This window comes from Patagioenas fasciata, chromosome Z (genome assembly GCF_037038585.1).
Source record: "Patagioenas fasciata isolate bPatFas1 chromosome Z, bPatFas1.hap1, whole genome shotgun sequence".
Classification (NCBI taxonomy): Eukaryota; Metazoa; Chordata; class Aves; order Columbiformes; family Columbidae; genus Patagioenas; species Patagioenas fasciata.
In genome coordinates, this window is record NC_092560.1 from 29,768,136 (window position 1) to 29,785,941 (window position 17,806).

The 17,806-nt window shown below is 38.8% G+C and overlaps 1 long non-coding RNA gene across 1 annotated transcript; it reads left to right on the top strand.

The window, feature by feature from the left end:
- Positions 1–10,370: 10,370 nt before the first annotated feature.
- LOC139826523 (uncharacterized) lies at positions 10,371–13,474 on the top strand. The gene is made up of 2 exons (XR_011736634.1): positions 10,371–10,567; positions 12,977–13,474. It is a non-coding gene; the product is annotated as an uncharacterized lncRNA (long non-coding RNA).
- The last annotated feature ends 4,332 nt before the right edge of the window (positions 13,475–17,806 follow it).

Consider the following 17,806-nt stretch of genomic DNA (forward strand, 5'->3'; position numbering starts at 1 on the left):
TAAACATCAGATTATTTTCTCTTTCAGTGATGTCCCTTGGAGATATGATATTTACAGTCATCAGAAGCCAGGTTCAGGTAAAATACCTTCTCTATGACAAAAAGGCAGCCTTCACAATTCAGAATTCCTCTTCCAAAGAGTGTTAATCACAATCCATCTTACTGAGAATATACCCAGTCAAGCACAGGTATGAATGCATAAAGCCTTTACTTCAGTGCATTTAACATTACATTGTGCAGACAGGTATCAATTTGAAATGCACAGTTTAGTGGGATTTTCTGTTAGCTTTTTTATTAATAATTAGATACATCTTCTCATGGAGAAGAGGTTCACTGTGTGGCCAAGAAGTGGATGTGTGAGGTCCTTTAAGTAATTAGAAAGCAGTCCAGTAGCTCAGTCATTCTTCCATTATTTCATTCATTCATTCATTCATTCATTCATTCATTCATTCATCTACTTTCTGAGAAAAGAAAAAAAACCATTATTCCCCATGGCAACGTATGAAAATCAGATTGTCCCAGTTTGAGCAGGAATCTCAGAATTAAAGCAGTTTTCAAAAAAGTAAGACTTCTAGTAACGTGGCAATCAGTTCCACTGTCATGCAAAAAAGCTGTGACTACAGAAAACACAGGATTTCTCGAGGCTTGCAGACTAGCAGTCTCTGAGCTTGCTAGAGGCATCGTCTCGTTTATTCTTTGGAGGGATACTAATTTCCTTCCCCTTCTCCAGTTTCCTGACTTTTCCCTTCCTTTTGATGTTGTTCATCATTTCACCACCAGCAGGTAAATCAGAGCCCTGCACTTCATACAAAGCCTTTCTATGCAAAGGGGCTCAAAGAAGGCCTATAAGCATTGTGAGAAGAAACTTACCAAAGACAGGGAAGGAGAAATCACTGAAAGATAAAGAGGAAACTAGCAAAAATCTGTATCTTATAAGGGAAGGATAAATAACCTTTCAATAGAGGGGAGTGCATGTGTTTTATCATTTCACCTATAATGCTTTGTGGCTGGAGACACGCTGCTGACACAGACTGGCAAAGGCAGAAGATAACCTAAACAGCAAAAAAACAAGGAAAATCAATTTAATCAGAAGTTATAACGTTCAAGCGCAACTCCTCTAGCTTTATAAACTGCTGTTTGCAGGGGCACCATGGTGAATCACTTTGTTTCTAGCAGTAGTTGCACTGTCACAGCCTCTCTCAAAGTAGCTGATGAAAACAAACTACAAATCCAACATTTACCAGCAAATGGTCTACACTGTGCAAGTCAACCGTCACTTTCCAGGTCTTTGGAAATGCCATTTTGGCTAAGCACCAGCTCTATGACTGCGTTTTTCTGACATGCCACTTCAAGTATTTCTTTACTTTTTTGCTGCCACAGTTAGAGAAGCTAAAAGAGCAAGAGCATTGCTCATCACACCAGACTTGACCACTAAATACCAGACACATAAAAAAAAATCAACATGTTACTTGGGATAACACAGAAAACTGTTGCTGACAAACACATTCTGCCTGTTTTTCTACACTGACTTCAGCACAATATTCAACATCTATATCTGAAACAAATTAAAACTATTTAATCCTGTTAGGGAAAAACAAAATATGACTTATGCAAGTTCTTATTTGTACCAGACTATTTATTTGTACTTATTTGTACCATTCTTAAATGTGCTGATTTTCTCACAGAAAGGCTGAGAGTTTCTGATTTGTTATATTTAATTAGTGGATTTATGGACTGTAATAGGAATATGGTTAATACTGAGGGTCTTATCCATTAACTAAGGATGAACAGATTAGATTCAAGGGCAAGCACTGAGGAAAAGAAGATATATCAACATTTGCAGAATATAACCCAGGCACCTATTCCTCAATGTGACTGAAAAATGCTCAGTATTTAATGGCAATGTAACACATTCACTTAATAAATATTTTGTTCTTCAAATCAGAATCAGTGTAATTCCATTCCATAAATGGAATGCAAATCTATTCTTCCATAAACTGAAAGACAACATATAAAAAGAGACATGAAAATAATTTTTAGCAGATTGTCAAAATGGTTCTGTACACAACACTGCATGTACTTACTGTAAAGTCTTCTCTCAGTCTAGAATATGTCTTCATTATCAGAATCCTCTTACTGTACATGTGATTTGTTTTATCTTCATTATCTAAGCTCTCCAAAGACCTGCAGTAACCCTCTGTGAGCTCTGGGTTTGGGTTGTTTTTTTTGCTAAACTGCACTAAAAGTAGTCCTATTTACTACTATTAAAAGTCAACTTTTGCCAGCAGACCTTTCACTTTTCTAAGAACAGGAAAAGAGAAGAAGTTTTCAAATAATTACTATCTGGCTGTAATGTTTGGAGAATGTTTTGAAGGCCTTAATATTGGGCATTACACAGAGAGAGAGAGAGTAGCTAGGAAGGATTTTCATCTATTCTAACTGGTGTTGCATAGATCTCTATTTGGTTACACTTCACTTCTAGCCCTCTTCTCTATCAGAAAAGTTATTAAATTCAGCAGAGTTGAAGCCAGTTCTGGAAGCTTTACATTTTTGGAAAATGGCATTATAGGCTTCCTGCAAGTATAGCAAGTGGGTATAAAGAACATTTTATAAAATTAAATTTAACATAAAAAAGATAAAAGAAACATGCTTCATGGAGCAAAAGGAAGAAAACTTTCTACTTGTCCAGTGGACCAAGGCAACAAACAATTGACAGTGCAAGTTTCTCAGCCAGCCTATACATCTCCATTAGGGGCATGTCTATGCAGCAATTTACAGGCAGACATGAACTTGGTCTGCCTGTATCCCAGTCAGCTCAAAGCTGCAAGACAGCAGAATCCAACCTAAAACATCAGCTCATCAGGTCCAGCCTGTGGCTGCACTAATATGCTTTCTAGCTGGCTTGGAGCACAGGCAAAATGAGCTCATGTTTACCTGTGAATGACCAGCTGAGTGCAATTCAAGATTCAGAAAAGATACACTTCATGCTGGAGAACTGCTTATTCCTCTTTGGCGCAGCTCAGTCAACTGAGATGGTTGATTGGGAATGAACTGACTATCTTATTTGAAAAAGGTAACAAAGGAGCTGAAAGCAACTTGTTAATCTTGTCTGGTCCAAAATGACTATCACATTATTTATATTGAAGTAAGGGAGCTACACATCCCTCAACAAATTAAATCACCCCCATATCCTCAGATGTCATTCTGCCTGGTCATGATGCCCAAGTCTGGGATTATAGTTAATCATGGAAAGATCATCTATCCTTGCCATCACCTTGCTGAACCTCACAGCTCTTGGAAATGAAACTAGAGACCATAAAGGTGGTATTAGTCAGGGTTCATTCCAGTAAGCACTAGTTTGGGGGATATACATGGATGTGTCTGAAAAAAAGGACAAAAGGAGCCTCCATTATGTTTTTTGTTAGAAACAAAAATCCTATGAAACATAAAACACATGCTCTAATAATAGTAAATGTGAATGCTGCCACCTAAACACACAAATACTTAATATCACCTAAATTAATCAGACCTGGTACCAGATCACATATTCATCTGTGCTGCTCTGATGGCAGAAAGCCAGTACGGTCAGCCCTGTGTCATCCCTTCCCAGCCCACCTGGCAAGGACAAGCTGCAGACAGAGCAGAAGTGGCAGGCCCTCTGTGTGTTGTGAACTACAATCCCTGATCAACAGGTTGTCCTGTGGGACCTGGAGTCAGGGCTGACTGTTCAGCAGGGTGGGAGGTGGCTTGGAGCCCTGCTGCTTCTACAGTCCGCTACCATATTAAAAGCAGTTTGATGTGGTCAGATGATTTGTTCTGTGATTTTTAAGCTCCAGTATGACACTCTGGAATGACCTCTAGGCCAGGAAGAGTTAACCTGTAAAATAGCAATTTGTGGATTAAATCTGGCATAAATTCACCATGCTTTCCTTTTGGGGGATTAGATCTTTACTATGCAAATTCCAACTGTAGACAGGCAAATGGATATATTGGTGTAAATCACACTTCAGCATTTACATTGCTAAGAACAGTAAGAGAATATAATACACCAAGCAGATTTAAATTCTGTTGGGTAATCCTCCAGACTTGCCCTTGCTGAAAAGTCAGACCGAGTTTATGTCAGAAGCAGTCAACAATACAGAAAACTAACAAGTGGAATTGAATGAGTGTCAACTGTTCAATTCATGGAGGGGGAAGGTGGCTTTTCTTTAGTTACCCCTCCTCCCTGAGAAGATGATACAATATTTTTGCAGCAGGGGAGTAACATAAATTCTATGTTTTAGAGATAGGCACTATCTAGCTAAGCAAGTAAAGCAAAATGAAAACAATGGCAACAAATTTTTGACAAGGCTAGCTTGCATACAAAACAAGGTGGGGTGCCTCTCTGAACCTTGAATAGAAACATTATTTTTTCCTCCACAAGAAGCCGTCATCACTCTTTCACCAAAAGGAAGGTCACACCATCTTTCACAGAAGATTTCCCTTCTCGTAATTACCGCCTGCAGTGTCCAGACAAATGCAATCTTTTAAAATGCTAACTGTGTTATACTTGTACCTGAGGGATCCAATGGTACAAATGTAACGTGCCCTAACCAGTTTGTCTTAGCAAGACCTTACAGTGCTGATTTGAAACAGCTGAACTAAATCAACAGTTACCTTGAGCCAGAGGCCTTTGGAGAGCAATTAGAGTCAGAGCTTGGGTTTTGAACCCAATATGCCCTGTCAGTCTGAATGATTTGTGTTTGTTGTACTCAGCCTCATTTCCTGTGTGAAATACGAGGCTGTATAAAGAGGAAAAATTCCCAAGATTAAAAAATATTTGACCTCAGTGCATTTGTGAGCATGAAAGTACACATGTCTAAATGACCATTTTGGTTTGTAGTACAAAGTTCTATTGATGTTGGCAGGCTGAGCTTCCCTGTCTCAAAGCCACATGAATGGTTTCAAGTTACAGCCAAAAAATGTTTTCCACATGCTTTAGTGTGGGCCAATTTACACAGCAGATTTTGCGGAGACTGTGGCCAAGTGCTTCATAAAGAGCTGCCTTCTTTGGGATCAGGGAAACCACAACAGACACACTGCTAATGCAATCTAATTATCTCCCTGAATATTTTTCCAGATGTATCCAATGTCTAAAAATACTGCAATAAAAAAGGTATTATTTGGCTCCTTGGTCTGAAACAGTGGCATAAAGAACCTGCTTGTCTACAGGGAAAGTTGTAATAATATAATTCTGCAATTGCCTTTAAATCACTCAGACAAAACTGAACACCCCAAAGGCAGGCTAGTTGCGGCCTCATGTTTGGAATCAGTCTCCCAAAGTAAAACATGAATAAAGGGGTGCTTTTTCGTAAAAAAGTGCATCTTATTCTTACAAGGTAATTTCCTTCATTTGCAGATCACAATTTGATATTGGGTAACAAAGAATCTTTTCACTGAAGTGTGATGAAAGATTAAGACTTTGGGCAGCAGTATATGGATAGTTGTGTCGTGGGTTATTTTTGGTTTTATTATTAAAGCTCACTACAGTAGATCACTTAACACCCCAGTTCCAGACAAATGTAAAAAAGAAGCACCTTTTTCCCCCCAACAAGTACTCCTAGATTGCCTGCTTACTGTCAGTGAGGACTGGCTTCTTTCTTCCTGCTTGTGTGCCTGAAAGTCTCAAATTGGCATAGATTATTCAAACAGGAACTGACCATTCATTAGGTTACTCTGTCCTTCTGTCTTTCTATGTCTTGATCAAGGAATATAAATAAAAATACAGATGTCAGCATTTCTATCAGGAATAACAGCAGTTTGCATAACCTGCAATTCCAGAAGCACGGACCTATTTGTTCAAATGCTTTTACTTTTGTATTTTACAAAGGATTTACATTAATGACTTTCATAAAGGAGATCTGCCAATAACAAGACTTCTTAATCCCTGCAAGAATATTTTATTTTAGGATAGAATGAAAAGCCATGTTTAATTTTTTGTTTTAATATTTAACTTTTCCTCAATCTACCACCCACTGGGAGAACAGCAAAGATAAAGCAGTAACGTACCATTTCTTTTCTGAGTATTTTCAATCATAACTGAAAAAAAACCAGCATGAACAACATCCCTAATTTCCACCAAGAACCGCTGGATGAGCACTGCTGCCAAGGTAATGTGGCCTTAAACAGGCTGGAGCTGAAGTTGTGGTTGATGAATCTTAACATAATATGAGAAGAATGCTAAAAACGACATGGGAAATAATGACCAAGCAGAGTCTGCTTGGGTGTTTTTGGCCTTTCAATGTGGCTCTTGAATGATGTGAGCTATTTCCATGCAATAATATTTATCAAATGGGATTTACACAAAGCTGTGGGTATGTGTGTACCCTTAAACACATGTATCAGAGACAGCATTTGCCAGTCTTTTGACTTGGCTTATTGGATAAGGAGTGGCAACTGTGGGATAGGGAGATCAATCCAAAAACATAGCTGCCTAGAGATGTTCCTAGTGGTTTAAATCTCTTTCTGTATATTTAAAAAGGAAAACAAACTTCATCACACTGTGTGCCTTCTCTCACAACACTGACTTGCTACAGCTCAGCATGTTTACTTTTATTTTCATAGACTAAATTTATGGCTTTACAAAACAATTCTAAGAATCTGAGAAATGGAATATGGAATCTATACTTTGCACAAATATTTGCAGTACAATGGCATACTAAATAATACAGAAGAAATTTTACTGATCATGTATAACCACAGTTGAATTCACCACACCAATCCAAAGCAAATCAGTGTTGCCAAACTGTTAGTATTCAAAATATGAATGTTTTAAACAAACTATATAGGTTGCAATTATCTTCAGTCAACAGTGCAGATGAAGAGTAAGTGATTGAGCAAAAAAATACAATCTGTGACTTTCCCTAACTAAACCAACATTTCAAAAGTTCTGCTATGGACACACTCCTTTGACAGAATATTTTTTAGTTAAGTCAGTCATACCGTACATCCTAGCACTTTCTGTTCCTTTTTTCCCACACTAGGACCAACCTACCAAGGCAAACAGACAGTTCTCCAAGTAATACATACATGCCTATGTCCAATCTATACATGGGGCTCGAATCACACAGATTCAAGTGTCATGTGCATAAAATGTTGAGAAAGATTCTTGTACTTCTTCAGGTTTTTTCTTTCTTTCTTGCATAAGGATAGCATGCTCATTTAACAGTGTCACCACCTGAGTAGGAAATTTCTTAAAGAGCATCTCCTCATGATAAGTTTCTGTAGTAAACAGAGGCTACAAGAGGCATTTAATTGATGAGTATTCCTTGGTAGATAAAAAAACAGGACCAATACAGAGATTTTATGAAAAGACTTACAAATATAAAATATTACCACTAAGGTCATAAGCATCAGAAAGCTTTTATCATATACAGTGTGAGATGAGCTCCCATTTAGCAGACTATCCAAAAGAACAGTATGCCAAGTGACTTTGACAAATGCCCACTAAAGAATGTCATCTTTCTACCACTTTCTAAAGTGATAAATCAACAAGGAGCTCAAGACTGATACATGCATTTTAGGTAATACCATACTATGCTGTGTGTACCACATTGGTCTGAAGACTAAGTTGTACCCATTTTCGAAAGTATGCAGGAGTGCATTTTCAATTATTCTACATTAGGCTTGCAACCTTCCAGCAAAATACTAAAAATGCTAAAAGCTAAGCTATGTAAAAAAAATCTTGTTTACATGGCTGCAAAGCTTGGTTAGAGGTCACTGGCAATATCAAGGATGCTGTTTCCTGAGGCGAATTGGATCAGCACATATAAAAATTTATCTCTAGACTGTCTCTGTCAAAATGACCCAGATTTTAAAACACAATTATTTCAAGTGTTTAAACTAACCCAGATCATACTGATACAATAAGGAGAAGGAGTGACTTCACACATAACATGTCCCGTCGTGAGGTTCATGGGGAGCAACCTCTTAACCTTTCAGTCTGCACCTTCTTCTTCTTCATTACATGGCCCCATATCCTTTTTTCTTCCTTTCATCACTGGTTCTTCTGTTCCCAAAGACTGTCAGCTTTTCAAAGACAATACAGCTTTGCTTCTGCAAGCCAGGGGTGAAATGAGAAATTCTCTGTGACCATTTCATGAGAGAAGAAAGGGATGGAAAGACAAAAGGACAACTGGGAGGTCTGAGGAGGCAATGAGGGCAAGTGGAAGATCAGTCTGCAGAAACAATGAGGTAGTATCTTTATGGAAAGTGCATGGCACAACTGAAGCCTCTGAGTATTACCACAATGTAAACATTACACTATTGTTAATAGTGTTGGTAATGAATATCAGTTCCTTTTTAGTATATTTTTTTTCCTCTAATCTTTTCTTGTTTGTTTCTTTTTCAGAAGAGGAAGTTGTCTCTCAGTTTCTTGTTATCTTTCCCTCCTTTGACCTTTCCCTTTACGAACTCCTTTCTCTCTGATTCCTTCTGCTCTTTTGCTTTCTCCCAATTCCAGAAGTTAAACTCCTACTAAAGGCCAGTGGATTTCTACACTACAGGCAACAAGCAAAAGCATAGTAGCAAAGGCCACAAACAAGCACGGAAAATGCACAGTTCTTATACCTTATATGGTATTAACAGATGAAGAAATACAACTAGACAAATAATATTTCCATAAACCCAGATGCAAGCCCTGAAATTGAAATTTTCCTATATAGCACAATATCAAGAAGAGATACATCAGTATCACTGGGTATAAGATGTTGCTATGGGAAACCATTTACCTTTGTCCCTTTCCACAAACCATAAAGAACAACTATGCTACTCAAGTATGACTTTGGTTTTTAACGTGGAAAAAAAAAATGTGCTTTTGGAAATCAAGAAAAACACAGAATTCCAAACAAAGTTGCAAGAAATTACATAGGACATGAAGTCAATCAATCTGTTAACTTTTCACACTCATTTTCCTGGAGCTGCAAACATTTCATCTTATGTTGCTATTTTTGTGGGTGCCACTGAACATAATGCCTCATCCCACAAAATTGCTTGCAAACAAACGGAGAAAACCTAAGAACAAACATCATGCTAAATATCTCCATGTTCATATGTTGCAGAATTTCCTTTCAGACAACAGGCTGTCAGCCTCTTATTAAAAGAAGATTTGACATGATTCAAACCATTCTGGAAAACCCGTCAAAGTGAAAATGAGCACTTCAAAGCTCAACAAAGAAAGGCAGAAAGATCTTCAGACTCTTCAAGCTCTTTCTGAGGTAGCACTTGCTGACACAGGCACTCCCTTTCCATCTGTACACAAATTCTTACCACAACCACTAAAGAGGGGTTTGACATTTATCAGGTTTTGCCACCCTCCTCCTGCCCCTTATTCAAAGGGACCTAGTCAAAGAAAGTAATATACTAATTTTGTGTCACAAGTAATTCATAGTAATAGTGCATAAAGATATTCAGAACTTGCTCACCCTGGAGCAAGCTACCAAGTTCACAGCATTTACTTGCATCTTCACAGAGTAGATCTGTCTTTTCATTCAAGAGCAGGGCTATGGGTAATCATTTAATCAAAACCACTGCTGTGATTTCTACTCATATAGAAAATTACAAAGTAGCAGCAGCTTCAAAGCCAGGATTACAGAGATTAAATAGGAGCTGCTTTTTGCTAAATGTTGGGTAAGAACAAATTACAGTGTCCTTAAATTTGAAGGAAATTAGAGAGGGAGAATTATTGATTTGGCCAACCAGTATTTCCTAATTTTCATTTCCTCTTTTCATTCTTAGAGTAAATTACAAAATTGAGAATCCATGAAAGACTGCTTAGTGAGAAAGAGAGAAAGTCTGCTTTTGGTCATATAAGAAGACAGTCTTCTTTAAGTAATGAAGATATTTTATTTTATCTAGTTTATTCTTTAAAGATACAGTACTGTACACAGTGCATAGATACATACTGGGAGCTCCAGGTATAGAGTGACAGGAGGGTAAGAAACTTGGCAGACTGGACTCCTGACTCATAAATGGGAAACAGAGAAAATCTGAAAAGAAATGCAAGCAATTTGTTTCATTTCAATAGACTAAGATCTTGGTCTCATGTCACATTCACTTAGAAACAGAATACTTTAATACAATTAATACAACACTTATTTACCAAAATAACAGGACTAATATTGGCGACGACACTTTTATTTATATTATCTTTTGACATCATGTGTATCACCAAGTGGTCTTAATCATTATACAGTCATGTCATTCCAGTGACCTCCCAGACAGAGCGCTCAAAATTTAGGAATGCAAAGACAGGGACAGGACACTGAGGCAACAAAAAGCACCATACCTGAGGGCTAGAAGCACAGGGTTGGAAGAAGAGGATACTGCTGCACTACAGAGATATTTTTTCAGCCAACTACTTTTCATATTCAGTGTTCTCTTCCCAAAAGTCTGTTATATATGGGTATATTTAGCTCCCATTCTAGGGCTGGCTGAAACTGCTGTGATTGCAAAATATGTCTCATTACTCCTAGTCTTTTCTGTTAAAGTTAACAGGAGTATGTAGCAGAACAGCTAGGCTGGGTCTAAAGGTAAGTTCAAATTTTATCTTTTATGATCAACCTTCCCTTTCCCTACTTCTCATTTTTTTATCTTACTGAAAGTATTTAAAGAGACAGATTAAGGAAGGGAAAAAGCTAACAAAAGGCAGTGTTATAGACAAAATATGCAACAAAGAACACTGCTAAGGCTTACTATACACAAGAGGCTCTCCAGGTGTATTTTGTTACTAAACCCACCATAACACCAATAAGCAGCGGAGAGCCTACGGCAGTTTGAGGAACTAGAAAAAAAAACTAAACTAATGACAGCACTTTCATGACTCAGCAACTATTTCCATGCTTGAACTTCTGTATTGATAGTGAAATATTGAGAGAAAAGGAAAAAAACGAAAGAAAAAGAAAAGAAAGAAAAAAAAACCAAACCCACAGTTGTGTAGTCTTAATCTTCCCTATTCTATCAGCTACAATTCTTAAAGGGTAAAACAGTTCCTGTGGCCTAAAATAATCTTGAATTTTATTTCATATAGAGATTGTACAGTCAGACTGTTCTATACATTTCAGTAAAACCTAATTTCCTTACTGCTTATCTTATATATCCAAATCTTAGGAACAAGTTTTTAGTCTAAGTGGAACGTGACTTTCATCATAACAATGAAATATTCATTCAGCGTATTTTCAACACCCACTAATTTCAGAGCTCTTGCTTTAAATTCATGATTACATTTCCTTGTAACACACAAGTTCAAGTAAGACTAGCTCAGGATTACACTAAAGTAGGAAACCAGTGAATTTGCCTTTATCCTAAAAGCCCATAAGGAGGCTTCAACATCAAAAGAAATGCCTAAGTTGATTTGATGCTTGTTGTCAACATTTCTCCACAGGATCCAACTAATTTTAAGTAGGTTAAATAATACTGACCTCTAATACTCTTTAATCTTTTTGATTTTCCTCCTACATATTAAGGAGTTTACATATAAAGTAACGTAATATATGTCTGTACATAAGTCCATTTGTACTCTTAATTTTTAATAACGAAGGGAAAAAAGAAATCCCATATAATACGCCATACGTGATAGGTAGATTTTTGAGTTTGTTTTTTTTTGTTTGGTTGGCTTTGTTTTGTTTTGTTTTGTTTTTTTTACTCTGACTGCTTTCAGCATACAAATAATGCAGTTAAAAATAATTTACATGTACAATTGTCACTTTAAAATGCTTAAGAATTTACAGCTATAAAATCACTCAAATTTGTTTAATATTGAGATTGTAAGTAATTGCTGCTTCATCATTCCCTTACCTTCAGCATAAAAGAATCAATTTAGATGATGCTTTATTGACATAATATGAAATAACGCAATGGTGAACATGGTGCAACACACTTATCAATATTAAGTAATCAGTCAAGCACATCAAGAGATGTTCTTTCTACATACATTACCTGTTCTGTGTACTTAACGTATTTTGTAATATGTTAAGTATACAAAAACATGCCAAGGTACTATTTACATGTCAACCTGATTAAAGTTTAATAGCCATGGCATTCAACATTCTTCACTTACTTACAAAGGCATTTCTGGGCTAGCTGGCAAGGGAAGGCTTTAAAACTTCGTGCATGTGAAGTACTAGCCCCACATCTAAATATCTGGAAATAGGTACACTAACAATAGTGTCTGAAGAGCAGGTTCCCTTGCACTCCCCATCATTACAGCAGCAGTCTACTCAACTCAGCTCTGCAACACCAGCTGCCTCTTAATTTCCAGCATCCCTGAATGGACAGCTGCCGATGTACCCTAAAAGCTGCCATTGTCCGTTCAGGCAAATGGGCTTCTACCAGTACAGGAGGCACCAAAGGTCATGTCACAGCTTAAGTGGCCACCCTCTCCACTTGTCCCTCCTCCTATCAGCAACAGTTCTGTTCTGGGCTAAAGCTACTGCTGGGAAAAGGAGAGAGAAGAAGGTGTCACCACTCACTCACTCACTCTCAGTACTAAGCAAACAGCCATTCCCTGTCACATGTTGGAGAAGACAGAAAGTTAGGTCACACACCATAGATCCTCTCCATTCTCTGCAACACACATCTAACAACTTTATCTTCTCTACTATCTGGCTTGTAAGGATACAGTACTTCTAGAAGACCAAAGAGACACAAAAGTAGGCACTGTAAGATAACACTCAGGAAACACTCATGACTTTTTATTTTTTCACAAATTCTGCATATTTGAAAGTGAAAAAAACTTTTTTGCTTCTCCAAATAATTATTTACCCTGTAACAACAAGAAAAAAGTCTTTGGAGAAGCGGACTCCTGATCCAAAGTTCAGATGTTCAATTCTTGGTGCAAAAATTACATTGTCAACACAGTATGAAGAGATCAGATGGACACCATTCTGCTGCAAGTTCACCAGCTAATTCAGCTGTACCACTCTTTCACCTTTCTTTGGCAGACACGATAACCTCACTGTTCAGAAGAATAACCAGTTGTTAACACATTGGGTTAAGACTATGACTGCAACTCCATTTTTTGGGTCAAGCTCCACACCTGGTCCTTTTCTTTGTCATATTCTACTATTCACAGTGCCAAGAAAAGATGGGAAAAATAATAGGAAATTTGAAGAAGAACAAAAGGAAGACAAATGTTACCCTGTGAAGCCTGGAAGATCTCAGTTTATTCAGCTTTCAGAGTATGGAATGAGAACTGTCTTGATCACTGTGTATAGAAGTTCACAAAAGAAAAAGATAATTGGTGTTTGGAAGCTTTTTAACCTTCCTGCCTACGGTGTAATAAGAATCAGTGGCTGGATAGTGAAGTTAGATAAATCCAATTTTGAAATAATGCATAATTTTCTAACTGTGAGGGGAATGGAACAGAGAAACAGCTAACTATGAAAAGTCAAGATGACTTGGAATGTTTTGAGATAAAATTAAATAGCTTCTAAAAAACACTTTAATTTAGCTCTGGAAGAATTTTTACATTTAGAAAGTATAAATCAGAAAAAGTATAATCGTTGGATTTTATGTCTGTCTAGCTGCTTTACTAATCCCGGAACCAGTGAGTCAGAGTAAATCCTTCACATTCTTGTGAAAAATAGTTTTTCTTAAACTGTCCTCATTACATCATGATCTTTTTCAATTGTTTAAAGTCCTGGATCTCTAATAGTTTCCCAGTTAAAGAGCAAATCACATTGGTAGGTTGCTGCACAGCTTATGTGAACTAGAAAAATTTTCCTCACCACCCTATTCAGAGTCTCCAGAAATAACCCACAGTGCAAGCCACTGCCACGACTGCCACTGCCACTTTGATCAATACTAAACAATTGTTATTATCAGACTTCAAGAGGTCACCTGTAGCACCACAGGCTTACAATATTCTGGCTGGGTTTTTTTCTCTACATTTTCCTCGGTCATGTAACCCTGCAGCTGTAGGCAATCTTACGATAAATGGAGCAAGCAGCATCTGTGAGAAGGTACAAAAGACACTTCATATTCTGAGATATCCAAAAATCCATTCTGTTTGTACCACAGAGTCAGCTCTGAGGTCAAACAGAAACATTTCCCATGTTACAAGAAATTTGGATGTCTCTCCTTTCCTTCGTAACTGGGAGAATGGTCCATCTCCTGGTATGGCCTGTACCTACGTAACTTCCCTTTGCAGACATTGCAGGCACTGATTACATGAAGATGTCTCCTGACTACTGCCAATGGCATGCAGGAAATGTGACAAAAAACATGCACTGTGACCCTTGCACTATTACGTGACCTGACACACCTGGGGAGTCCAAAGCTGGGGCACTGCTTTCTAGGAGGTTTTGTGTGTGTGTGTACAGGCACTGGTTGACAATGTCCTTGTGAAAAAAATCAACATTGTACTCCTAAGTCTTTGTGACCCTACATGCTACTTCAGAAAGTCAGAGATCAAACCAGAAAGATGGATCTAGTATAAAGCAGAACTTGCTGCAGAGATGTCACCACACATTTTTTGCAGGTGCTCTGCGACAGTGTAGAGCTGAAGAGAGAAAGCAGATGCTAAGCAGTAAAGAAATATGAACCATTGAAAACTCTTGCACCTGACAAGCTCAGGATCATAACTATATTTGTTTTGGCAAATGCTATGGCTATAACCGCCAGCATTTCTTTTCCAAAGTAGTTAGATAAAAATTGTTAAGTCTACCAGGTGATGTAGCTTTCATAAAATTATACTTATTATTAATTAAACCAACAAATATCATAACTGAAATCTGGACTCCATGGAAACAGAAGTTCAAATCTCAAAACCAGTTGACGCTTCTGACCAAAAAAACCCTAATTCCACTGAGTTTCCATTCTGCTTATTGTCTTTCGAAAAAGAAATTACAGCAAGAGGTCACTACAAAAGAATTAAATACGCAAAGAAGCTTTCCAAAAGTAAAGGTGTATGCCCATGTTCTCACTACGCTAATACTGATTAAACTTCCATTGAACTACTTTCTAGTTTGACTTTGAAAAGTGTTTACAATGAGCCTTAAAATACTGCACATTGCTTCTAATAATTGATAATTATACTATTGACAAATATCAGTTGTGTTCCTATTACATTTCAGTGATGGATGGGTAATGGCTATATTAGTTTTCAAGGTTGTAATGAATAGCAAACACTGTCGTAGTTCAGCCACACCCCCAGCCCACAAAAAAAAGGGGGAGGGGAAAAATAGTTACAATAGAAACAACCAAAGAACCTACAAAAAAAACAAACAAAAGTGATGTTCACACAGCGCAACCCAATCCACATGGCAATCCCACCAAACAGGGCCCCTCCCTCTGAAAAGGTGAGCGGGCTCCCAATCGCAGCTCACACCAAAACACTCTCCCATCACACCGGACACAGCTCTAGCTGAGAAACCACCCCTTCTCCTTGCCCTCAGCCACAACTCATGCTGAAAATACAAAAGCACCAAACTGCACTGTCGAAAAGCTGCCGACCCAATTGCTCTGGGCCACACCACGTGGAACCAGCGCGACAGACCCACCCCCCCAGCTCCTCCCCTATATAAATGAGCGTGACCTCATATGGTATTGAATATCCCTTTGGTTATTTCTGGATAAGCCATCCTGGCAGTGTAGAAATTAACTCTATCTCAGCCGACCCAGCATAAACACAAATATAAACTTGCAGTAAAATCAGCAAGACTGTCTTCAAGAGGCAAACCATTCTATTTCATCTTATGTTTTCTGATATAAGGATGAATTTATTGTCATTTTGGTTCAAGCATGAAGAATCTGTTCTGGTCCTTCAGATAACTCCATTAAATAGCTCATGTCCTTTGTGCCCCTCATGGGCAATCATTTTTTGCGTGAAGGTCTAAGAGGCTCGAAAACTTTCTCCAAAAGTGGCCAAAGTGGTTTGGTGCCTTTGTGAACAACCTTTAGAAATGTGAATGCTTAAGGTAATCCATCTACCTGATATTTAACACTCAGATACTCCAATGGAGCTCCATTGTTAGTATTTTATGATTCCCAAGAGAGAAGAAAAATATGAACAAGCATCCTAGGCTAAACTAAACAGTATTAAATTCACTTTGTGAAATGTCTTCTTCCTTAATATGACCTGAATAAGACACACTGGGTACAGGACACTCCATCCATGTTGTCCTGGTTTGCTCAGTGGTAGAGTCTATATACAACGGAAAATGAAAATACATTACAACAAACTATGTGCAATGTCCCCATTTCCTTCCTACCTCAAGACTTTACAGCAACATCAAAAGAATAGGCCCATGCCTTGCCACTCTGAAGCTGCAAATTATAACTTACACTAAAATGTTACTCAAGAAGACTACAAGGATGCCATGAAGCTATGCAGAGAGAAAATCAGAAGGGCCAAAGCCCAATTAGAGCTGAGTCTGGCTACTGCTGTAAAAGGGAACAAAAATGCTTCTGTAAATACATCAGTAACAAAAGGAGGGCTAAGGAGAATCTCCACCCTCTGGTGGATGCGGGGTGAGACAGTGACAGAGGATGAGGGAAAGGCTGAGGTACGAAATAACTTCTTTGCCTCAGTCTTTAATAGTAACATCAGTTGTGCTCCAGGTACTCAGCGCCCTAAGCCAGGAGACAGGGATGGGGAGCAGAATGAAGCTCAAATAATCCAAGGGAAAATAGTTAGCAACCTGCTACACCACTTGGATACCCACAAGTTGATGGGGCCAGATGAGACCCATTCAAGGGTGCTGAGGGAGTTGACGTAGGTGTTCACCAGGACAGTTTCAATTATTTATCAGCAGTCCTGGCTAAATGGGGAGCTCCCAGATGACTGTAAGTTGGCAAATAGGACACAAATCTACAAGAAGGGCTGGAAGGAGGACCAAGGGAATTTCAGGCCTGTCAGTCTGACCTCAGTGCTGGGGAAAGTCATCCAACAGATCACCCTGAGTGCCATGACGTGCCACATATAGGACAACCAAGCAACCAGGCCCAGTCATAGGTTTCTAAAAGGTAGATCCTGCTTGAGTGAACAGATTTCCTTCCATGACAAAGCAACCCACTTAGTGGATGAGGGAAAAGCTGTGTATGTTGTGTACTTCAACTTCAGTAAAGCCTTTGACACTGTATCCCACACCATTCTCCTGGAGAAGCTGGCAGCTAATGGCCTGGATGGATGTGCTCTTCACTGAGTAAAGAACTGTCTGGATGGCTGGGCCTGAAGAGTTGTGATGAATGGAGTCAAACACAGCTGGAGGACAGTCACAAGTGGTGTTCCCCAGGGCTCAGTATTGCAGCCAGTTCTGCTTAATCTCATTATCAACAATCTTGATGAGGGCATTGAGTGCACCGTCAGTAAGTTTGCAGATGACACCATTTTGGGTGGGAGTGTTGATCTGCTGGAGGGTAGGAAGGTTCTACAGGGTGATCTGGACTGACTGATCGTTGGGTTGAGGCCAGCTGTATGAGGTTTAACAAGACCAAGTACCAGGTCCTGCACTTGGGTCACAACAACTCCATGTAATGCTACAGGGTTGGGGAAGAGTGGCTGGAAAACTGCTTGCTAGAAAACGACCTGGTGTGTTGATCAACAGCCGGCTGAGCATGAGCCAGCAGCCTGCCCAGGTGGCCAAGAAGGCCAGCAGCATCCTGGCGTGCACCAAGAACACTGTGGCCAGCAGGACTAGGGGAGTAATTGCCCCATTGTACTTGGCACTGGTGAAACTGCGCTTTGAATCCTGTGTTCAGTTTTGAGCCCCTTGCTACAGAGAAGACATTGAGGTGCTTGAGACAGTTCAGAGAAGGGCAACAAAGCTGCT